We start from the raw sequence: 18,946 nt of genomic DNA, 5'->3' as shown, positions 1-18,946 counted from the left end.
CTGGCATAATATCATTGCTTTCAGTGACAACTGAACCCAAGTACTTAAATTCCCTAACTCAATAAATTTCACTTAGAATATTATTTGACATGTCTTCAATTTAATATCGTAAAAACAATTATAATTTTAATTGCATACTTTATTAGTTAGTTATTTTTATCTTCTAGGTTTACTAAATATTTAGCTTTTTATCTGTACATTTTTAATTTTGTTCTTTTTAGGGGTGCTTCTTTTATTCAGTTGCTGAAAAATGTCGGACCTGACAAATGCTTTAAAATCCTACTGTTGCCCTGACTGAACAAAAGATACTTTTCCACTCACTGGGCCTGATGTTTTGACTAGTGTAGCCGAAGCTGTAGTAATGGTAACTGTTTTTCTATGTAGATTTATAAGACTCCTTTTAAGCATAGTTAAGATCAGAGGAAATTTTTTTTTTCACGCTTGCTATTAAAATGTGTATTACCGAAAATTAGACCACATTAATTGTTTTGTTCTTCTAAAAATTATCGTGACATGTTAGGTGTGTAGCGATTAGCTCGCGGCTAGAGAGTGAGTTGTTCACGCCCCTAATTATATAATTAAAATGAAGAGTATATACATATTTATATAACCGTCATTGTACAGCTGACCTAATTTTTGGGTTTACTACTATTAACGTTCACCTCTGTATCCTAAGTATAAAGTTAAGTAAGGTTTGTCAACAGCTCACAGACTTAAAATTTTATTTTCAATCATTAAAAGAAATTCACTAATTTTGCTTTCTAGAAGCATAGTATCCTTTTTATGCTAATTATATTATATATATTATATTTATATTATTCTTAGGCTAATTATATTATTTTCTTATTTATATTAGGCTAATTTATAAACTTAAAAATTATTCTATCTATGCACACACATAAAATTAAGATAGAAGCAAGTTAAGACAAACCAGAAATGGTGAAAATCAGAACTCATTTGTCTTGTATACAGTTAAAAACAAATTTTGTGATTACAGTTAAAATTTATTTTATAGTTCTTCTTCTTCAGGAGCGCAACAGCCCTTTGCAGGCCTTGGCTGCCTCAACAGCACGCCTTCTCCAGCTCCCTCTGTCCATGGCAACTCCCCTCCAGTGCTTAACTTTTAGGACTTTGAGGTCGTTTTCGGTGTCGTTGCGCCATCGAGTAGATGGTCTACCTCTAGAGCGGCACCCCTGAGGGTTCTTGAAGGTGGCAATTTTTACAGGGCTATCTTCAGAGCCTCTCCAGATATGGCCGAGCCATCTTAGTCGGTTGCTTCGGATTATCTGCATAATTTGAGGATGTTTATGGAGCCCATAAAGTTCAAAGTTGTACCGTGTTCGCCAACATCCCCCCTCTGGTATGGCACCAAAGATAGTTCTAAGTATCTTTCTTTCAAACGTTTCTATCGGGCGTTGGACGTCAAGGTTTAAAGTCCCGGTTTCGTTTCCGTATAGCAAGACAGGCAGAATGAGTGTCTTATATAATTTTAGTTTTGTTTTTCGGCTAATAACTATAGTTTGCTATAGTTCACTATAGTTTACAGTTGAGCTTGAAAACTTCATGAATTTGGTCTTGTCTTCGTTAATAGTTCTTGTTAAGTTTACACATAAATCCACTATTTCAGCAAATTAAATTTTAACCAAGTTACCTTTCAGCTAACTACGCGAAGAAAAAGTTTTGCTTAAATTACCGCATTATATGATAATAAATTTTTTTCAAAACAAAACCATAACTCTGTTAATAAAACCAAGTATTTAAACCATTTATTTGGTAATTTTTTTGTTAAAATTATAACAGTTTACCGGATACTCTAGCTTTCAAAATTATAGCTCTTATAACCTCACATTTGGTAAAAAATATAAAACTGAATAATAAATTTTCTGAACAAATGGTTTTTATACAGTGCTTCAAACTATCATGGTAAAATTACGAAATTTTACCACGTTTATCGCATTTCAACTCATATTATAAAATCTAAATTTTTTGTTATTTTTACCGAAAACATTACTAAACCACTTCGTTAAAAAATACTGGGCTTTTTGGTGTTCCCCTACAACCAGAAATAAAGTAAGTTTTACAATATTTTGGTAGTTTTGATTAAATTTTGTTTTCTAGCAAACATATCAACCAATCGTAGTATTTTTTATTAACAATTAATAATATTCAAGTTAATTATCGAAATCTAAATTTTCTCTACAACTCATCATAATTTCAAATAATAAATCTTATCGTTTTGCACAGTAAAACAAAATGAATATAGCGTGAAAAGAAAAAGAAGAAGAAAAAAGGTGCGTAAAAGGCAATAATAAAATTGCAATTAATTTTCGAACAAATTTGAATACTGGTATTAAGTTCATGAACAAAATCAGCCTTTACAGCACTTAAAATTTCAAATTAGTATTTGCATTTCTGTGTTCTGCAGAGTACAGTATTTTTTTATACCAGATTTTGCAGATAACAATTTCCAAACTAATAATAGAATAGTCATTTTTCTATTTCATAGCACTCCCTGTCCATTTTTTTATAATCCTTTGTAATTTTATTTTATAACTGTCGTTGATCAGCCGACCCGAATTTAAGCTTACGACTATCAATGTTCAACTTTGTATCCTTGTAATTTTGAATCTAATCCAAAAAATAAGTGAACTCCTGTACAAAAGTATAGGGAGCGAATTGCCTTCACGGAGAACTTTTTCATGGAACTGCACCGTGTTTCCGTGGCATGGTGAGGAAAACCGCGAAAACCTCCCACGGTTAGCAAGACGAAGATGGGACTCTAATCCACAATGCGTCTATCACTTTGAATATTTTATGTCAGCCGGGTACGAAATTCGTATCAACCAGCAACTCAAATGCTCAAAACTCATTAGTAGGCTAGCGTTCTTTCCCCTGAGCCACCACCGCTTATCCTTCGTAATTTGAAGCTTTTAAATCTTACACTTTTTGTACAGCAAAGCAAAATGTAAAGTTAAAATAAACACCCAAAAATAGCAGAGGGGATCTTCGCTTAGGGCTTTTTTATTTGGAGGGAAACGTATTATAACGTATAAACATATAGTAAATATTTCTTTCAGGATTCGGCTCAATAATTTAGTAGTTTTCCTCCCGCTGCTTATGAATATTTTCATATGAAAAATTTAATAAAAATACAATATATTAATAATTTTTTTTCAGAATATTTTTCGAATTAAAAAGATTAAATCCAGTTTAGAAGTAGCTGAGTTACCTCCTCAAAGTAAATATACTAAAAAATAGACATTCAAATGCATGAATTATAAAAGATCCAACATTTTACACATTTATGTCTAGATGGAATATTTAAATTATACTAATTTTTGAAGTTGCATAATAAGAAGACTTAGCATTTTTATTACCGTTAATTTTCTTCCTTTTTTTAATAATTTATTAACAGTGTCTAACTTCTGCCTGAAAAAAAGTTATTAAAAATTTCTTTACTTAGTAAAAAAAATGCTAACAAGAAATTTTAAAATAATCCTACTTAAAAATTAGTACTATAATGAGAAAAAAAATTTTATGATGCTTCTTCAGAGTTTTATAACAGTTAAACATCTGTTTACGTATTTGTTTAAGAAATATAATGTGCTTACGTTGTAAAAAATCAAGATCAAGGTTCAAGAAATATCGCAGTGATGCATGAACACAAAGCTTATTAAAAATTTATTAGATAAATTACTCAAATTTCTGAGGGTTCAAAGAATCTAATTTTTTGTTTTTGAATGTCTTTTTTTTTTTACCTGCCCACAAATATATCTGTTTATATTTGAAGCATTTGAAGAAACTTGATTAATTTGTATCATGTCTTACTAAACGTACTATTATCTCAATAGTTGTGAAGGACTGAAATAGTCGTTCGCTATGATTTAAATAATTTACAAACTTCGACTGTTTAGATAAAGAGCTGAAAGACAAAGAAAAGATCGGAAAATGATGTTGTGTGGCCTCGATCGTTATGTCCTTTTATTAACCGCAAAAAATAATAAGCTAGAAAGGTACTAATTTGAACAGTACATACCTATAAATGGTTTACATAAAGCATAAAAGTGAAGCTCTTTCCATTTTGAAGTCCTCCTCATCAAGTAAAGTTGTCTTACTTTTCAAAAAGAAGATCTTAATAGTAAATCTAAATTATTTTTTTTTTAAATTTAGAGTTTATTAATGTACTTATTTTTTTTTATTTACTTCTGTAATTTTCCATATCCGGTAGAAACACTTTTGTTTGATATTTTTTAAATTGCATTTTGAGCTGTAAGAGATTTTTACTCTGTATTACTTACGTTAAAACTGTTTTATGAGTAAACTACAAAATATGAGAGTTTTGTGTTGTTAGAGTTTTTATTTTTCATCTATTTACTTTTTTTGAGGAAAATAAGTAGTTTAATGGATATCTAATCACAAACGATTTAAAAAATGTAATTTCATTAAAATGTTAAATTATAATAATGATCAGCATCATTAGCAAAGAAGTAAAAAATGAAATTAATGTTTAGGGGAGCTTCATGCAAAGTAAAGTATAAGAAAATTAAACAAAGTGCCGATAAAGCCCAAGGCTTCTCAAGAACTACCACCAACAGGAAGGGATGAAAAACGCATAGCCGGACATCATTAATTTTCCTTTTTACCCTACAGAAAGGGGGTCTACAGCTGCACCCCATCAACAACTCATCCCCATTAAAAAAAATTTCAAATTCTTATTCTAAAACAAACGTATGTACTTCTTCTAGTAATCAATATTTAAATATCATGACGGACACACTAATATACATACAAATCTTTTTTATTCCTAAAATTGCATTGCGTAAAATTGATCCTTATGATTCTCATTTTGACATTACATTATAATAATACATATTGATTAATTCATATTGATACATAAAAAACTTAACATTTTTAGATGTGCAGAAAAAGAGTTCTAGTACTTACCACATACAAAAGTGTTTAAACTACAAATTACTAATTTTAGAGCATTCATTCCTAAAAATATTTAAATTATTATAATTTTATCGTTGTCCAGTCTGGGCAGCGAGGAGGCAGTGGGTAAATTTTGTATCTGTTTTTATATAAATAATTTGAAATAATATTTTCATTCAAGTTTTTTGAACAATCTATGATTTACCAGACTTGTCAATGAAAACTCCAATAAAAATGCATCATTAAAGCTTGCAAACATTCTCATCAATAACAATGTTATTTGTTTTACAGTAATTGTTTAAGAGTTTACCTAAATATGTTTCCTAAGAAGTCACTAAATTCTTTTCCTTCTTCAGTATTCATATTTATATAAGAAATTATGCTAAGACAAAGGACAGTAATTATGTATAAATTAACCATACAGGAATATAAAAAAACTTTAAGGTAATTTCATGTAAAAATATTAAAATCACTCCCTGATGAAAAGAAAAAGAAAAAAATTCATCTTGGGAAACAATCAACTACAAGTATAAGAAGATCAAAAATTATAGCCTGATTTGATCTTTGTGTGTTGCTTTTTATTAATGCTTATGTTAACCTGATTTTTTTCTTTTGACTCTTACAGATTTTTACTTGAGACTATAGTGTTGAAGTTGATCTAATCGATTAAGTTGCTCTCTGACCATTCCTAAAAATTTCCTTTCATATGAACTTGGAAAAAAAAAGGCTGCCGTGCTCACCGAACTTGATACTTGCTTTTTCTCTATATCTAATAAATTTTTTTCTATATCAAAAAATTGAAAGTTTTGGGAGTTAAACTTAACGTTTGCTATTCGTTTTGCATTTCTGCTCACTTAGAACTTTAAATTACTAAGGTGTGTAGAAAACCATACGGGGATTACAATGGAAGAAAAAAATTAACATTCGATAGTTAATTTGAGAATTTGTAACTTCTAAACTTGATGGGAAAATAGACCAAAGTTACTCTGTAGGCTGCAGGAATGCAACCAAGTTGAAATTTGGCATGCTGAAAGGACCAAATTTAATACAGAGTTTTTTAATTTTTTTTTTCATTTAAAGATTTTTTCCCTATATAATAAATATTTTTCCATTGGAAATTCATCCATTGGAATGTAGAGAAATTTATCTTTTACGCGATTTTCATAACTTCAAACTTCCCTTTTATACAATATTATAATAACAAGACATAAAATTTACAAAAAAGGAAGAAAAAAAATTTAATAAATATTGCCAAATCTAAATCTTAACATTTATATAGACGTTTTAAAAAATATTAGGAAAAAAGAGAGATAAAAACAGTTTCGAATATGATCTGGTATATCATATAAGATCATCATTATATATTATTAACAAGAAAAATTATTTCTTGTTTTAATTGCTATTGTTTCGCACATTTTGTTCTTAATTTAATTATTTATTCAAGTACATTTGGTTATTTTCAAATTAGCTATCATCTAATTTTTGTTAGGATTCTTAAAATAAAATATGCTTACGCGAAAATTATAATAGTTATATATTTTACAAACAAAATGATTTTTAATCAACTTTTAAGAACAAGGGAAAGGAACGGTTTATGTCCACTGCTTCTGGTTCTGAGATGAAAAAAAATTTGTGCACGGGCAGAAACTGCATCTTTATTGTGTAATAACTCTCTGCGAGAACCGATTTTTTCCTTGTTTTTATTTGCTAAACTAAGTAATCTTCAAAATGCAACTATTGGCAATACAATAGTAATTTTATAAAAGAAAGGGGGACCTAAACACTTTTCCTCTTTTAATCTACAATCATGAATGACAAGCAACTACTGTGGCTGATGAGTGAAACGAACAGGTAACGAAGCCTCCCAGTAGAAAAACAAAAAGATGCTTACAAATAATCTATGACGAAAAACTGTTATTTGTGAGTGTATGATGCACATTTAGAATCATTCTAAAAGTCGGACTGTGGAGGCTGATGAACTGTAGGCAAATCATTTGCTGCAGTTAAGGTATAAATCATCTCACAATCTAAAAATCATTTTATTAGTGAAACATGTGTAATTTATCTACTAAGGCGTGTTTTTGAAAAAGTTATTATTAGCATTAATTATTATTATCAGAATTCTACTTGACTAATTTTAAAAGAGTTCTACTAATTAAAAGGGAGGTATGAAAATGATTTTCTTTTGTAGCATGAAAATTGTCATTTATAGGCAGCAAGGTATACCGCTTTATTTTTCACCTGTTCGTGATTTAAAAATCTCCCCTAATAAGTCCTAATTACAAAATAATTTTATTTCATCTAAACAATTATGCCTTTTCAGAAATATTGAGATTCTGTATGTTCAACTATAAATTGGAAACTATACTAATATTTCAACTCGATAAAAGTCGAAATTTCGGTACTCTTAATGTTCTTTTTATATTTCAAACAGGGTTCTCCCACTAATCCCAGAGATTTAAAACATTTTACACATACTTATAGTTGTTAACTCCCCCAAAAAATTAGTTGCAAGAAATCTTTTTAATGTATGCATAGGAAACATTTTTTCCAAATCAGCATTGAAAATGATTAAATGTGTGTTTATTATTTTGTGTTGCCACTGCAAGTTATGTTTCTTTCATTATTCAATAGTTACTGGGAAAGAAGTAATTTTTTTCCATATGTCTTTTGATTTGAATATTAAATTGATTTAGTAGCAGAAAAAATTGGTAACTTTTTTTAAACTATGCTATCACTTTTGTACTATTTTCCGCTTTAATTAGAGTGCTATGTAAGTCTTGAATTAAATTATATGATAAATTTAACTATAAAGCAAAATTGAAAGGGAAAAAATTTTAATGTTTATTTTAGTCTAATTTGCTATTAAAAAAACTGAATTTAAAATAAAACTTTTTAAAATGAAATAATTCTAGTTTAAAAAAAAAACTATTTTGCTCTTTAATTGGTAAATGAAGTTGCTTATTTTTGTATTAAAGATTTTCCGAATGACACATTTTATGCTATCGCAACACATGAGTTATAAATTTCTTCGCTGCTTGATATGGATAGCGAAAGCTTTTGGTTTGAAGGTCAAGCCTGGTGGAAGGGGGGTTCCCCACCCGTCCTCCTCTCATTCTCTGGTCAAAAGCCACACCGATCAGTTTACAGACACCCGTGTAAATGTTTTTTGGCGAGATTTTAAGGAATCAAAAGCAAAGTAACCCTACAAAACCCCACACCTTGTCTTAGAGAAGCATGCTGTTTGGATTTTTTCTCACTTGAAACTTGTGTAGAAATTGAAGCTGCAAAACAACAGCAGCAACACCTCCTGAAGAACAAGAAACTTTAGAGTTTGCTAATTGAGCTTTAAATTTACATTTTTCCTGTTATTCCTTTTTGTGTTGTGTTTATGTAACTGCATGTAATTTTCATTTAAAATAATGTTCTTTATGTCACAAAAAAGTTCAGTTGTTTTGGAATCAAAGAAAATTTGGGTGCTTTAAAAAAATAAGAGTCAACTATATTCACTAAAAATTTTAAACCGATTTCGTTTTTGAATAGTTGAAAAAGTCGTTTGATTGTTATGTATTGATAAAACTTAATAGTTGAAAAAGTTCGGTGTCTAATATTTCCAACTTACTATCAAATTTATCACAACATAGCAAATTTTAAATATGGATATCCTTCTTGTTCAATTAACTCAACAATTCATTTTAAGCAGTTGGTACCTATAATGTATATGAATTTCTCATCTACAACGTCATCTATAATGCAAAATAAATAAACCTATAGATAAGGGTAAAACAAAAACATAAGAGTAAATTTTTTTGGAGAATCATGAAATAAAAAAAAATGGGAGTTCATAATTATGATTTCAAAGTTTACCCTCATCCTGCACTCAGGGGTGGAAGATCAAGTTTGTTATCCTAGACTGCTTATTTAAAATATTGCTTAAATCGTGTTGAAATGAATTTTACTTGTGTGATTATTATTTAAAACAATCCCTTTTACAGACAAAACGCATTTGCTTTTATATGCTTTATGAAGTTCTTTTGTGTTATTTATAACTATTATTTGCTATCAATTATTTTTATTATTTACTAAAGCATGTGTAGCTACTTGTAATATTAAAAACAATGTAGCTTTGATAATAATATTTTTAATAAATTATTTTAAATGTTTGGTGAATTCTATTGCTAATTCTTAAATATATTTTAATTTCAGCTGTTGTTGATTTCTTTTAAACTGTAATGTCACATTCTCCAAGATATGACTGCAAAACGAGATCCTGGAAGAAAATGATTAGTTTAATTGGAAGGTGTATTATCCCATTTTTGGTTCGACTATGGTCAAAGAAAATTTGAAAATGCTAAAGAAAAATTCTCATGTTTTGCTACTGCAGGATGGGAGGTTGCTGTGACCTTTCATACAGTTTCACTCTTGGCCATTCGTCATATTTATGAAAATTTATTTTCTCATGTTTTATTTAAACGTGTCTTTGTTTAAATTAAAAAATTTTTGTAGAAATTAAATTGTGAAACTCTAAGGATTGGTGAGCAATGAATAGAAGGGGGCATAGCCTTTAATGTAGTTAAAATAAACTAAGAAAAAAATATATATATATAGGCATAAAAATTGGAGTGTTAAATAAAACTTAGAGAAAAGAGTGAGAAGATTGCTGGAAAAGAACTGCTTTAGAATTTTCAATGACTGGCGTGCTAGAGTAGAACCCTCTTCTGATTTTTAAGAAAAACATTAAGAACTTAGCAGCGATAGAAATTACTCATCCATTAAATTTGTGGGAGACTCTTACAAAATTCCTTCGCTGCCATGAGAAGAAAAAGGTGGTGACTAATTTATGCTGTGAATTATCATTAATTTTAAACTAATCATTTTTCTACATCTGTTTATATGCTGGTTTTATTTTATTTATTGACTTGGAAAAATTAGGCGTAAAGTCACGTTTACTATATCTGTATTTATTTTATTATTCATCACTTCAATTACTTCATTATTGACCATAACAAGCTTATGAATTGTGAAAATATTAACAACAAAATGTCTTTTTTTCCATGTAAGGTGATAATTTACTTAGTCATTTATAATTCAATCAAATACATTTCATTTTCAATTGCCAATTAGTAGTATAAATTGTCTTACCATATTAAGTAATGCTTTATCATTCTGTATTTATACTCATTTAAATTTTGAAATTGAATAAAAGTATTAGAACAAACGATAAAATTTATATTTAGCTTATTGGTTTTATTTAACTATTTTTTCATTATTTTATTTCAAAAGCATCTTTTTCTTGTCACACAATATATTTAATTTTTTATACATCTCAATTAATTATTAAATATTTTCTTCAAACTTCAATCTCTGTTTTTTATCCGCGCATTCTGTTAAATTGATTTTAAATAAATCTTAGTTCGGGAACTAGGTTATTATTATTTTACAGATATAAACTTTTATTTTTCTTCAATAATGTATTTTTTCATGGCATGCATATCAGTAACTAAAGTTTACCATTTACTAAATAAGCAAGTAAGGTTTAAGCAATTAAAGTATATCCTGTCCTACGTTTAAGGCTCTTGATTTAAATTTTTTAAAGGAAAATTTTCTCCCCAGAGAATATTGTTTTTATTTATTTATATTTTAAAAAAGCATTTTTTTTTTTATGTAAGATGCTTGAATCCTTTTTTTCTTAAAAATTTTTTGTAAAATATTCTATAGTGAGAGAATTTGTTATCATGAGTGATATTGAGAAATTTTAATAATTTAGCTTTTTATTTATTTATTTCAGACATTTTTAATAATTTTTTGTGTGGCTTAGTTGTTTTTTTTTTAAGAAGATTTTATTAGTAAACTTTAATTCTTCAAGTAAACAAGTTCTCGAATATTTTAATATTTGTTTGATTTTACACCTTCTTTTAATGGAGTGAAAGGTTTTAATTCTAAATTTTTCCTTAAATTGAGTGGTTTCGTTCTTTTTTTTTTTAAGAGAGTATGTTTTTTATATAACAAGACTTTATTTATTTTTAGCAAAAATTATATGGAACACAGTGAAAGAGCGTCCGGCAACCTAATTCCATACATTTCCCCATGGAAAGGCACTGCCACGCGTGTTTCGGAAGCAAGGATTGGGACCCTTGGTTAATCTTTCACAATCAAGTTTATTCTAGTTTGATTTTCCATAAGAAAATTAATTCAATTTTATGTCAGAGAATGTGAATTATTTATTTTTTGTAAATATTACTTTTATTTTACAAACCTACTTAACTAGCAATAATATATTTTTTTTCTGAGATCATATTTTAAGTTTCATGTATTTTAAATTTGTTTTCTTTGTAACCTATTTATAATTCCTGATTCCTCTTTTTTTATTTTAGCATTTCTTACCTTCAGTCACCATACTTTTACATAAATGAAATTAATTAATAAGGAATTTTGCATACTTTGTCCTATTTTATTTGAGTGATTCTATGTATTCTTTAACCCTGTATTATATGTTTATTGACGAATATAAATTACTCAAAACTTTCACAAGAACCAACTTTCAAAATGTGTAATTCTGCAATATCATGCCATGACATGACGTATCATTAAATTTCAACCATTATTCAACTGTATCACAATTTATGTTGGGATTGGCTTTTCACCAGAAAATTAATTCTTGAAAGCATTGATAGCTCAATTAAAGATATAAAAATTAATTTACTTTCATTTTATGCTTTAAAATGTATTGTAAATATATAATGTTAAAAATCATGTTAAAATGAGAAAAACTAAAACAAAACTTGACATGTAATAAATTTTTTTGCACCATCAGAAATATTCAAGGACAATGATTGACATAACACGAAGTCTAATTGAGAGTATTGACCTGTAGTACACATATAAAAGTAGTATTTAAATAATTTCTGGAATTAAGCTGTGCTCCGTGCTGCACAATTTATTTTCTCATTTTAAAATGAGCTGAAAATTTGTGATTCGTTTATTTTGTTCAGCTTACTTAGTATGTTACCTAATGTATCTCTTATCTTTCATGAAATAAATACTTATAAATAGCAAAACACTATTTGGGCTTTTTTATACTGTGTCTTTAATTTTGTTCAATGCGTATTAAGTCTAATGAGTGTTCACATAAATTAGTTTATGTGAAATATTTATTTATACATTTTAAGAAAAATGATGTAGAGAGAATTTCCAAATTTCTGAAAAAATGAATTTATAAATCTTAAAACATTTGCATTACACCTTTTTCTGGAGCCTGTAGTGTGAGGACTAATTAGTATATATTTGTACTGGTTTTCACGATGGAAGCATGTAACAAATTAAATAATTTACTTTTAACAAAACAAGATCGTTTTTGTTTTTCATAAACCAGGAAATCCCTCATAGGAAAGAGTGTTCATAAATGAGTCAAATTTCAGTTAGTTTTGTAATAATTTCGATTTGATTTCTATAGCTCAAAATTGTATGTTTATTTTATATGTTTGGTTATCTGAAAAATTTATAAAAATTGGATTAGAAACTGCTTACTGTGAATAATAGATAAACAAAAAATGGAAATTTAGCCCATTCAATTCCAACACGTGAGGTTGAATGTGCCATTGTTAGTTATGAATGGGCCACATGAAATTCTATTAAGAAGTAAGTATCGACTTCTTTTTTTGACTAAATATAACAGATAATGATTTATCAAAACTAATTTTACATCTGTTAAAATGTATATCCTTGGTCTGTCTTTGACTTGAAAACACTGTCTATCTGAAACAAAAACTTATTTTAATTAAATTTCAAGTAATCAATTTCTAATAAACTAATATTCTGAAGAATTTAACATCAGGCAAAATTTTTCTTTAGAAATGAATATAAATTATGCCTTTTGAACTGCCATTTAATCTAAAATCTTTAAGAGCCATTTTAATAGTTTCATACATCAAGAAAAAAGAATTCTAAATAGAGAAAAAAAAGCAATCAAAAGCAAAATAATCTTCATAATCAGGGCAAAGGAGGTCCATTCAGTCGAAGGTATACTTTTTGTACATGTATTCAGAATTCTGAAGATCATTTAAATTCAAGCATTGACACATTTAAAGTTAGTCTACAAAAGGTTTTCTAGTTGTCATTAAATGACAGATATTTTTTAGGTAGTATTTTGTTTGCAGGAAGAAAAAAAAAGAAGTTGCAAATTTTTCACATTTGATGTGTTCGACAGAGCAAGTAACTCCACTTATCGGTAGCACTTAAATTTATTTCATGTAAATAAAAATACTTTTTCATATATTATTAGTGGCCAATTCATTACCACACTCCCCAATTTTTTATGTATATTAATTGTCACTTCAAAAGTTATATCTTGGCAAAAAAAAACAGCAATGCAAAAATATAGATTTTGTTCCATTTATATACCAAGCGTTTTTCATCAAATATTTAAATACTTATTTAAAAAATAATCTTTGTTTTATCAAAACAGATTTAAGAATAACAGGTTTAAATTTAGAAAACTGTATTTTCAATTGAAATCACAAAACAGAAGCGGATTACATTAGTCTAATTATAAATTTGTGGCAAGTAATATGTATGCATATACGTATAGTATATATGCATATACAGATGTGCAAAAAACTACATTTTTGTACATAATTACAACTACTTTATTATAAATATAGTTAACTACAACAACTTATTTTTAAAAAATATAGCGATTACTTTCCTATCTTTAGAAGACGACTTTGCTGGAGAACTTAAATCACACACTTGTTGAAAATGGTTTTGAATAAGGAAATTGTTTATTTAAACATGAATTATTATGAAATATTTATTCATGTTTACAGGAGCGAGTATGTAATTCTAAACCATTTTTAACAAATTACTTTAACCTTTAGCTTTATGTATTTCTCAACAGTATTTAAGAAACAGTAAAAAATCATAAATTATTTTCAATTTTGATAGGTGTTTAATGCTTTTTATTTACTCTAAAATACAAAGTGATTAAAAAATTACAGAAAATGTATATATTCCCTTCTATTGAATTAACATCAATGCTTCAGAAATGTACATTCACATATAATTTTAAACACAACAATAATTTTATTTTTAAAAGTGAGACAAAAATAATTATGCATTAAATAGAAATGATTTTTTATGTAAAAAAAAAATCAACATAATGTTCTGAGAAGAAACTCTACAACATAGGAATTCAAATTAGCATTTGGTGGATGTATAATGTCAAGGAGAAAAATATTTTTTTGACATAACAAGGTTTTCAACATATTGAGTGTATACTGTAATACACAATTCTCATTGCATCCTGATATATTTAAGTAAAAGCTTAATCCTTAATTAGAAAATATTCTTTGATTGTTGAATAATTTTCCTTCTATGCATTTTTTAAGAGATATGTCTTAACAAAACAAAAATAAATTATATAAAAGCTGACTTTTTTTCATAAGAATTTGCAAAATCAACAATCCTGCTCATAAGTCAAACATTTTAAAAAGGTAGACATTTCTTTATATTGCGGACAATTTTAGTTACAATAACCAGATATTATAATAATAATTTTTATTTTTATCCAACTTTTATCTGGGGTAGAAAATTCTTCATTGATGATACCACTACAATTCATTTATCAGTAAAAAAAATTGTGACAATTTATTACAAGTTACCAGCCAACATTAGCTTCTATAAGTACGTCTTAGTATAAAACAGGACCTTAAATAACACAACAATAAAACAACATATATTTACATATACATAATCGCATATATTTGATAAACAGATTAAAACTACATCTACTAATCAATAAACGCTATCTAAATTAATTTGATTTAAATTGTTCGATTTTAAATATCAATGAAATTTTCTTTCAAAGAACTAAGCTTGATAAAAAAAACTTGTTTAAAGAATGAGAAAATAGATATATAGTTTTTTTTTTTAATTAGGAGCAGAAAATTGTTTTAATCATTTATGTACTTCAATATCAAATTTATTTTCGAAGGGATAGCATAGAACAATTTTAAACTATAGCTATATCAGATAATGGACATAAAGAACATATAGCAATTATTTTATACCAATTAGTGCAAAGCAACTCGTTAAACCTATATATTAAATAGAAAGATCTAATGAAAAAAATATACATGCTTCAAATTGTCTGATCCAATTTTAAAAATTTTTTTTTTCCGTCCTATTTTATACTTTTTACATATGCTGTACTCTTACTTACCACTAAAAAATAAATAAAAAGGTAAAAATAAAAATTATCAAAAGAAAATGTATCATTTATTTATCATTTCTTGAAGATACAAAGGGAAAGCTTATTTTATAGAATATATATCCAAGGTACTTAATTCACTTTATATACAAGCTTACTAATATTTCACTGCAACTGTTTCAGTTTAAATAAATTTCAATTTAGAATTTAATGCTACTGTATTTAATTAAAAACTTCTTAAATTTAGAAAATATGTCCAATAGTACGTTGGTAGAAGTCATTTGATTGAAACACTGATAAGTATTGAACAATAGAAGCTAGCACTTGACTTGAAGAAAAGCCACAGTTTTGGGAAACATAACTTTTATTGAAGAACACAACGATTTTGTGTCACTTTGATGATTGTTCTCTCTCTAAAAATTAAATATTGTGCCCTCTTTCCCTGCCTAAGACCTGTTTTTATCCTTCCTCTCGGCAACGACGTTAGATATATGTTACGGTGAATGACCGAAGTCTCGACAATGTCGACATTCACCGGTGAATGTCAACAATCATATAGTCGCTTTGGTGAATGTCCGAAATATTTATTACATTCGATTTGATGTGAATTTATTCGTTGATATAATTACATTTATTCGATATTTTAATACTTACTGACGATAGATCAGAAGAAACATCAGTGTTTGGAGTATCGGACCATACATTTACATTTGCTCGGTATACCCGACACTGATGTTTTATTAAGGTTAAGTGCCACTGCCCGGTATACCCGACACTGATGTTTTTTTTAAGGTCAAGTGCCATTGCCCGGTATATATTTGCCCGATACTCCAAACACTGATGTTTCTTCTAATCTATCGTCAGTAAGTATTAAAATACAAAATAAATATATCAAATAAATATAATAATCTCAAGGAATAAATTATTATTATAAAATTGGATATAACAAATATTTCGGACATTCACCAAAGCGACTATGTGATTGTTGACATACACCGGTGAGGGTCCGAATGTACAAGAATGTAATGAAATATTCTATCTTTCACCTACGTATTTGGTGTTTGTCGGCATTCACTAGTAAAAGTCAACAACCACCTATTTCGGTCATTCGCCGTAACATATATATTAAAGAATGCATCAACGTGACACATAAAAAAAAAGCAAGATACTAAAAGAAAGAGCCAGAACAGATTTACAAAGACATATTGTTAGCTCAAAAGACATAATATAAAATTTATCATTTAATTCAGTCAATTGAGCATAAAAATATTATACAATCGAATAAACTTAAAATACAATATTCTTTTAATCTTTAAAGACATTCTAATTTATAAAATTTGCAACACAAGAAAGATTTTTTTTTTTAAAGTAGCTGACTCAATTTTAACTGTTAAGTCTTTAAGATGATTTTGATGTGCAAGACATTCCAAAGATTAATATTTTTCAGAAATATTATTTCAATGCCCACCACTTTTGGCAACATATGGCACGTGACAGGCATTATTGTTTATTTCTGTTTTGTAGGTCCCATTAAGGTGGATAAACGTCAACCCTAAAAGGACAGATAGATTACATCTATGCACTAAGCTGGATTCGAACCCAGTACCTTCCAGGTACAAGACCAATTACAGCGTGGTCAGCACTTTAAAAAACATAAAACACCATATTTGAATTAATTGTATTAATTTATTAACACAGAAACTGTTCTACACGAACAGTTTCTGTGTTAATAAATTCGATTAAAAGCACAATAAAATTGGACATATATCCAAATTTTAGTACAGTATTTATTTCAAATCAATGCTTGAAATTGGTTAGGATCAGTGACTTACATTTTGTACCAATATGATATTTTAACATAAAATGCCAATTCTATACGTGCAATTATATTCTTCTCAACAAAAACTACAAATTCAATAGTATACAAATCTTACTTTCTGTTTTAAATTAATAATAATAAAAAAAAAAAGTTGTGTTACCTGTAATAGTAGGCAAAAAAGAAACGAAACTTGATTTACAGCATTTTTGAAAACAATTTACAAAAATAGCACCTTTTTTTAAATTAACTTTTATTTAGTACACACTTAAGTACATTAATATTGATAAAAATGATCCAGAAATTAAGCAATCAATGTACTTTTTATTCCCATTTAAATTATAATTGATTTATTCTAAGAAGAAAGAATACAGTTTTCCACTTGATTAAAAGAACAAAGCACTATTAATTCAGGTTATAAAGTAGCAGTAAAGCATAAGCAAATAATTCATATAATGAGGATTGAACGGTTGTTGATTTGAAATGAGGTCAGGAATCTCCAAAGACAGTATTTGGCCGCTTTTAATCAAATAGTAAAGCCTTTTTAACACGAAAAAGACAGTCTTACAGTAACAATATTTTACGAAATCAGACACAAAAATGCACTTTCTCTGAGTAAACCAACCTAATTTTTTTTAGTGATGTAGATGTCTGACCCCCAAGATATTGGGGGCAGCCGGAACTCTGGAAATACGGTTCCAATAGTTTGGACAGAAGATAATTCCAAAATTTGGATCCCTTCATGTTAAATTTTTTTTGTTGAGTACTTTTAAAACGAATTGAAAAATTTATGTTCACAATAGTAAAATTCCTTTATTTAAATTTAATTCCACTCAAAATATATCTTGTAGTAAAGGATATTTGTTTTTTTATTTAATATAAGTCTTAAAATTTTTGAATTGTATAGTAGATATTTTTTTTTATATCATTTTAAAGAAACAAATTTAAATAGCAAAATTTCAGTAAAATCGGTCAATTAGTGAAAAGTTAAATTTTGAAAAAAAATTTCTACCTTGCAGTTCAATTTTTCGACTATTATTAAATAAAATAATTAGCATTTACTAAAAGTTATATTTTGCATAGAATTTTCTTTTGGATAAACGAATTATATAAAAGAGAGCAAAAATGTTTCAAATTCTTTTTATAATTTTTCGAGATATGGTGAAATACACAAAAAGTAAAATTAACATTAATTGTTCTAAACATTGGACTGCTCTCTTGAAGAAACTATTGGGACATTACCTCCCAGAACTACAACGTACTGCTGTGCTAGTTTTGGAGCTCCGTCTTTCGATAGCGCTATGCATGCTCTCCAGAAAAACTTTAGTTAAATAGGAGATATATGAGAACGATAAAGTCTGAGCTCAGTCACATTTTCATTATTTATTCATTTTGTACACGAAACTAGCGTTAATGTAATATATAAAACTGTTTTAAATGAAAATGTATAATCCAAAAAGCAGAGCCGTTTAGGGGGCCCTCGGCCTGTCTTCATTAGGGGGCTCTTTATGAGTAATTTCAAAGAAAAAATTTCACTTTTGAATAATTTTTATTTTAGGAAAGTAAAACATTTATACATTATTATAAAAGCTTTACTTACATTATTTTCATCAAAAGTTTAAGGTAGCAATACTTTTTACGCGCTTTGAGAGGATAAGTCTTCTATCACATTGCTAAAATCAATTTCCTGCACATCATTTTCAATGCTCATGCTGACTCATTTTTTCTTAAGTCATTTTTTAGTTCATTTTTAATCAAGTTCAGAATGGAGAATAAACGTGCGCAGCTTCATATAGTTACCATGAGTGACAAATGTCCAATGCCACGCTTGAAAAAATATGATAACGTCAATGTATGGAAAAGTGTCTATCTCTAATAGGTCTATAAAAATTTTTCTTTGCAGGGTCGTTCGACTCATAGAGGCGAACTTTCCGTCCGAGTTTGAAAATTATAACTTAATATTAGAGGGAGTTAGACGGACTTGAAATTTG

General features: G+C 27.8%; 1 protein-coding gene and 1 long non-coding RNA gene across 12 annotated transcripts in view; one reads left to right on the top strand and one right to left on the bottom strand.

Annotated features, from left to right (window-relative positions):
- LOC147812736 (DENN domain-containing protein Crag-like) overlaps positions 1 to 11,990 on the top strand; it is a 28,395-nt gene extending 16,405 nt beyond the window's left edge. For all 11 annotated transcript variants that reach the window (XR_015432396.1, XR_015432390.1, XR_015432397.1 and 8 more), the window contains 2 exons: positions 222 to 364; positions 9,139 to 11,990. The gene's annotated coding sequence lies outside the window, so the exon portion shown is untranslated. The remainder of the gene's footprint in view (positions 1 to 221; positions 365 to 9,138) is intronic.
- Positions 11,991 to 13,990: 2,000 nt separating this feature from the next.
- Positions 13,991 to 16,792, bottom strand: LOC147812735 (uncharacterized). The gene is made up of 2 exons (XR_015432400.1): positions 16,608 to 16,792; positions 13,991 to 14,637 (listed from the first exon to the last, which is right to left on the bottom strand). It is a non-coding gene; the product is annotated as an uncharacterized LOC147812735 (long non-coding RNA).
- Between the last annotated feature and the right edge of the window lie 2,154 nt (positions 16,793 to 18,946).

The sequence above is a fragment of the Parasteatoda tepidariorum genome, chromosome 3 (assembly GCF_982258835.1).
Source record: "Parasteatoda tepidariorum strain Cologne lab strain chromosome 3, Ptep-v5.0, whole genome shotgun sequence".
Taxonomy (NCBI): Eukaryota; Metazoa; Arthropoda; class Arachnida; order Araneae; family Theridiidae; genus Parasteatoda; species Parasteatoda tepidariorum.
The sequence above is the reverse complement of the archived record's forward strand: the minus strand, read 5'-3'. Positions and strand labels throughout refer to the sequence as shown.